Source organism: Halichoerus grypus, chromosome 8 (assembly GCF_964656455.1).
Source record: "Halichoerus grypus chromosome 8, mHalGry1.hap1.1, whole genome shotgun sequence".
NCBI classification, from domain to species: domain Eukaryota; kingdom Metazoa; phylum Chordata; class Mammalia; order Carnivora; family Phocidae; genus Halichoerus; species Halichoerus grypus.
Window position 1 is genome coordinate 49,039,182 of NC_135719.1, and position 6,786 is coordinate 49,045,967.

A 6,786-nucleotide genomic window follows, 5' to 3' on the forward strand; every position below is an offset into this window, starting at 1 on the left:
ATGGCAAAAGATTGAATACTTTGGGGGAAATATCATCCTTTCAACAAATGGCGCGGGAACAACTGGATATCTGCGTGGGGGGGAAAATAAGCCTCTACCCTTACCTCACACCATACAAAAAAACTAATTGAAAATGGATCGCAAACCTAAGTGGAAGATCAAATCTATAAAACTTCCAGAAGAAAACATAGGAGAAAAATCTTTATAAATTTGGGTTGGGCAAAGAATTCTTAGATGTGACACACAAAAAAAATGCTAACAATAAAAGAAAAAGTTGGCAAACTAGATCCATTCAAATTAAAAAATTTTGCTTTCTAGAAGATACCATTAGGAAAGTGAAAACACAGTCACCAGCAGGAGAAAATATTTGTAAAACATATATCTAACAAAGGACTTGTACCTAGAATATACTTTTTAAAAACCTCTTTATATTCCTAGGATATATAAAGAACAAAGGATTTGTATCTAAAATATATTTTAAAAGTATATGCAGCTCAGCAAAAATTTTGGACAGACATTTCTCTAAAGAAGATACACAAATGGCAAATAAGCACATGAAAAGATGTTTTCTTGATTATCAGGGAAATGTGATTTAAAACACGAGATAACACTACACACTAGAAAAGCTAAAATTAAGAGATTGACCATACCAAGTGCTGGCAATCATGTGGAACAACTTTAACTCTCTTACACTGCTAATGGGAATGTAAATAATATAAACTTCAGAAATCAGTTTGGCAATTTCTCAAAAAGTTAAACATACACCTCCTCTGTGATCCAGTCATTCCTTTCCTAGGTATTTATCGTTAAGTACACACATGAATGTTTTTAGCAGCTTTATATATGACAGCTAAAAACTGGAAACAACCCAAGTGTCCATCATCAGGTAAATGGTTCAACAAATTGTGGTACATCCATATAATGGAATACTACTCAATAATAAAAAAAAAATTATTGATACAGTGAACAACATGGATGAATCTCAAAATCATTAAACCACATACAAAAAGAGTATATACTATATTATTCCATTTTATAAAATTCTAGAAAATGCCAACTAGTCCTATAATGATGGAAAGCAGATCAGTGGTTGCCTGAGGATGAGGATGGGAGGTTGGGGAGGGAGGGTTGGATTTCTAAGGAGCAGAAGGAAACTTTTGGGACGATAAATATGTTCTTTATGTTTATTGTACTGATAATTTCATGGGTATATACATATATCAAAACTTATCCAAGTGTATACTTTAATTGTGTGATAAAATTGTATGTCAATAATACCTCAATAAAGTTGTTCAAAAAACTGCAGTGCAATTTAATTTGTGTGTGCGTGTGTTTTATTTTTGAAAGTGGGCTCCATGCCCAGCATGGGGCTTGAACTCATGACCCTGAGACCAAGATCTGAGCGGAGATCAAGAGCCCAATGCTTAACCGACTGAACCAGCCAGGTGCCCCTGTGTGTGTGTGTTTTTAAACTCACTCTGGCTGCTGTGAGAAGGGACTGTGTGCGGTAAGTGTAGAAACTGGGAGTCCGGGGCGCCTGGATGGTTCAGTCGGTTAAGTGTCGGCTCAGGTCATGATCCCAGGGTCCTGGGATCGAGCCCCACGTCGGGCTCTCTGCTCAGTGGGAAGCCTGCTTCTCCCTCTCCCACTCCGCCCTGCTTATGTTCCCTCTCTCGCTATCTCTCTCTGTCAAATAAATAAATAAAATCTTTAAAAAAAAAAATAAATAAACTGGGAGTCCTTAGGAGCCTGGGGCAATCATCTGGGTAAGAGATGCTGGTGGCTTTGGTGACAGTGGAAATGGAGGAGAGTGGACAGATTTAGGAAGCATTTTGAGACCTAGACAACAAGACTTGCTAGCAGTTGTATATAAGGCATGAGGGAAATGCAGAAATCTAGGATGGCTAGACATTTCCATCTTGAGCACTGAATGACTGAGGACGCCTGGTCAGGAAGATCTGTGGTGGGGAAGTGGAGAGGGTAGAGAACAAGAGTTCTCTTTTCATCTACCTGTGAAGATGGCTGGGTTCCATGAGAAGGGTCTGGGTAGAGATCAAATTTGGAGGGTCTTAGCAAATAAGGGGTATTTTGATGCCAAGTGAATAGATGAGATCACACAGGGAGAGAGAATAGACAAAGAAAGCTCTGAGGACAGAGCCTGGAGCATTCCAACATTTGGAAATCCCCTGAAGGGGCCAGGAAAGCCCGTCAGGAAGGAACAACCAGAGAAGTACCCAACTGTATTCATTTCCTATGGCTGCTGTAACAAATTACCACAAACTGTGGCTTACAATAGGCAGAAATTTATTCTTCTACAGTGCTGTAAGTCAGAAGTCCAAAAACCAGATCACCGGGCTGAAATCAAGGTGTTATGAAGGCTACACTCCTTGTGAAGTCTCCAGGGGACAATCTGTTCCTTGACTCTTACAGCTTCTGGCATCTGTTGGCATTCCTTCCTTGGCCTGTAGCCATACCAACTCCAATCTCTGTCTCCGTGGTCACATTTCTTCCTCCTCTTCTGTCCATTTCAAATATCCCTCTTCCTCACTCTTGTAAGGACATTTGTCATAAGACTTATGGTCCATCCAGATAATCAAGGATCATCTCCTAATCTCAAGATCCTCAATTTAATTACATTCACAAAGACCTTTTTTCCCAAATAAGGTAATATTCACAGGTCTTGGAGATTAGGATGTGGACATATCTTTTGGGGGCCACTATTCAACCTACTATACCAACTAACTGACAGACTAAAGGAGTGACTAATTAAGAATGCTAACTGGCAAAACTTCCTGTGCCTGAGAAGAGAGACCGAGGAGGTCAAGGAATAGGGTGTAGGAGTCCAGCCTGGAGGTGTAGGACCTAGGCCGCTGCTGGCTTGAGTACGTGCGTGGGAGAGTCTCATGGAGAGGGGAAGGATTGCAGACAGCAGTCTCCCACTCCTCCCAGTACCGACTCAGCATCTGGCAGGGACCATCCACACAGCTGTCAGAGTGATCTGTAGGATGCAGATGTGTTCACATCACTCTCCAGTGAATGACCCCCAACAGCTTCCTGCAGCTTTAAGGCGAAAGACCAATATCCTCACCTCGCCTACAAAGTCCAGGGGCCTGGCCTCAGCCCACCTCAGCAGCCTGGTCTCACACGTCTCTCCTCTGCTATCTGCCTCCAGACACACTGGCTGCCTCTCAGGCCACCTTTTCTCCTGTCCCAGGGCCAATAGTTGTTCTCTCTGCCTGGGAGGCCCTTCTTCAATCTGCTTCACAGACTTTTCATGCACTAATGCCTCAAACCTCAACCCAGATGTCTTTGCTTTGGGGAAGTTTTCCTTGAGTCCCTGGCCCAGGTCATGCAAATGTGTGATATAATTGCTCATGATTCCTGTATTCATCTTCCATAGCACTATCAAAGTCTACAGTTGTATACATATTTGTAATACTATTTTAGTAGGGTGTATCTCTGCCACTAGACTATAAATACCATAATGGCAGGGTTTGTGACTTACCACGATCCCAAGTTCCTTGTCCAGTGCTTGGCACACAGAACGGGTATATAATGGTTTTAAAACATGTCTGCAAATTTTTTTTTTTTTTTAAAGATTTTATTTATTTATTTGAGAGAGAGAGCATATGAGAGGGGGGAGGGTCAGAGGGAGAAGCAGACTCCCTGCTGAGCAGGGAGCCCGATGCGGGACTCGATCCTGGGTCTCCAGGATCATGACCTGAGCCGAAGGCAGTCGCCTAACCAACTGAGCCACCCAGGCGCCCCATGTCTGCAAATTTTTTGACACGCTTCCCACCAAGAGATAGAGCCTAATTGACCTTCCTTTAAATTAGAGCTGGTCTGGGGCGCCTGGGTGGCTCAGTCGGTTAAGCATCTGCCTTCGGCTCGGGTCATGATCCCAGGGTCCTGGGACTGAGCCCCACATCGGGGTCCCTGCTCAGTGGGGAGCCTGCTTCTCCCTCTGCCTCTGCCTGCAGTTCTCTCTGCTTGTGCTCTCTCTCTGACAAATAAATAAAAAAATAAAATAAAATAAATAATAAATTAGAGCTGGTCTAATGACTTGCATGTAATTAATAGAATGTGGCAGAAGCGACGCTTTGTGACTTCTAAGGCTAGGCCATAACAAGTAATATGGCTTCCTCCTGGCCTGCTCTTTTCAGACGTTCCCTTTTAGAACCCAGCTTCCATGCCGTGAAGATGCCCAGGCCACTTAGAGAGGCCACGTGTAGGTGCTTCAGCCAAAAACCCCGCTGCAAACTAGCCTACAGCCAGCACCAACCGTGAGACACGTACTGAGAAGGTTTTGAGATGATTCCTGCCTTAGCCGCCATCAGACTCCAAGCACTGAGGGACCCTGAGCCAGAGTTACCTAGTGAGCCCAGTTAGTCCTAGAACTATGAGAGATAAAAAATAAATGATCGTTATTATTACAGAAGCCACTAAGTTTTGGTACGATTTGTTATGTAGCAGTAGATAGTTAGAACGGAGTCCAATAAATATTTACTGAATGAATGAATGTGGAGAGGTCTGGTTGCAGAATCTCACCTGCGCTTTAGCTCTGTGCAAGTTTTGGTTGGCAGCTCTCAGTTTCTCCTTCCCCAAGAGGTTCTGGACATCCTGGAAGGCCCAATTCAAAACCTCAAAGGTCTGTACTCCTCATACCCACGCAAGGGGAGACTCGTGGAAACTCTCTGCTCAGGGTAGAGAACATGGCATGGTCATTAAAAGTTAGCTCTGGCAGGAACTCAGAGGGCATTCATTTCATTGCGGTCTCTTAATCTTGGGCCCGTATATGGTTTCAGGGGAGCAGAAACATAGAAGTTCTCTGTGTGTATGTGTATTTTCCTGGGGCGAGAGTCTCTAGGCTCTAATTTTTACCAGCTTCTTAAGTGGTGTGTGTCCCCAAAGTGTTAAGAACTACTATTTAGGGGCACCTGGGTGGCTCAGTCAGTTAAGCTGCTGCCTTTGGCTCAGGTCATGATCCCAGGGTCCTGGGATCGAGTCCCACATCGGGCTCCCTGCTCCGCGGAAAGCCTGCTTCTCCCTCTCCCACTCCCCTGCTTGTGTTCCCTCTCTTGCTGTCTCTCTCTCTGTCAAATAAATAAAATAAAATCTTTAAAAAAAAAGTATCAGTGTCTTAACAAATATAAATGGACTTTAAGTTTCAGTTAAAAGAACTGAAGTTAAAAGAAAAATATTGCCACTAGACAAGGTAATGAATCTAGTTATAAGCTATTCATAAGAGGCATATTTAAAACATAAGAACACAGAAAGGTTGAAAGTAAAAGGATAGAAAAAAATTTGTCAAAAAAATTGTCAAATATTAACTAAAGGAAGTTATACATCTATATTAATTTTAGTCAAAGTAGACTTTCTTCAAGACAAAAAGCATTATGAGAAACAAAAGGGTCACTTCATAATGATAAAAGGTTCAATTCATCAAAAAGAATAATCTTAAATTTATTTACATCTAGAGGCACCTGGCTGGCTCGTTTGGAAGAGCATGTGACTCTTGATCTTAGGGTTGTGAGTTTGAGCCCCACGTTGGGTGTAGTGATTACTTAAATAAAAAAATAAACTTAAAAAATTTTAAATACATGTGATAACTTCAAAATAGATAAAACAAACGGAAAAAGCAAGGAAAGCAAAATAAAAATGGACAAGTTTACAATGCAATGGGAGATGTTAACCTCTCTCTGTAACTGACACATCAAGTCAACAATGAGCAAGGCTTAGGAAATTTAGGTCCATAGAGGAGCAGTGACACACTTTCCTTCATCCTTCCAATCATTGAGTACCTGCCATGTTCCAGATACCACACTTACATCTTTGCCATTAAACCTGAGAGAGAAAAAAGTGTTTTATTTTATTATTATTTTTTAATTTTTTAAAAAGATTTTACAAGTTCCCAAAGTAGAATTACTTCCTACTTGAAATCCTTACTCTGGGGCACCTGGGTGGCTCAGTCAGTTAAGTATCCGACTCTTGATTTCGGCTCAGGTCATGATCTCAGGGTGGTGAGACCAAGCCCCGCATCAGGCTCCGCACTCAGCACAGAGTCTGCTTGGGATTCTCTCCCTCCCTCTTCCCCTTCCTCTGCCCCTTCCCTGCTCATGTGCTCTCTCTCTCTCTCTCAAATAAATAAATAAATAAATAAAATCTTAAAAAAAAAAATCTTTACTCCATGAAAAGGAGGTATGTGCAAAACAACCTCCAAAGGCCAAAGGAGACGTAAGACTGAAGAAAAAGGCTGACAAGTCCAGTTTGACAAGAAACAGTTTATTAAGGGGATGTATGGACAGAAGCATGTCTTGGGCAACAAAAAGACAAGTATATATCCTCAACTCTGCCTCCCATAAGACCTGCTTTTATACCCTAGAGGTTGGGGAGTACATGTTCTGGGACCACCAGGAGGAAAACGTTTGAAAATAGGTGCCTGTCATAGTCATATCTCCAGAGCATATTAAGGACATTATGCCATGAGGTTGTGCTTCAGGGTGTGGATAAACAAAAAGAAAGAATATGTCTGTGGGGCTATGCTCAAGAAGGGCTCATGGGCCATCATGGTGGATTTGTCCAAGATGGTGTCAGTCTGGTTCACACATTCTACATTTTATTCATTACACTTTCCCCCTCCACAGGACTCAGGTATGAATGCAGACTCAGAAATGAACTCAGATTCTTCATCTTCCTACTCCCCTGCCTTCCCCAAGCTCTAAGGTGTTTCCCCCAGTTCAAGTTCATAATATCCGAGTTCTTCCCTCAGTGAAGCAGGCCCAAGTG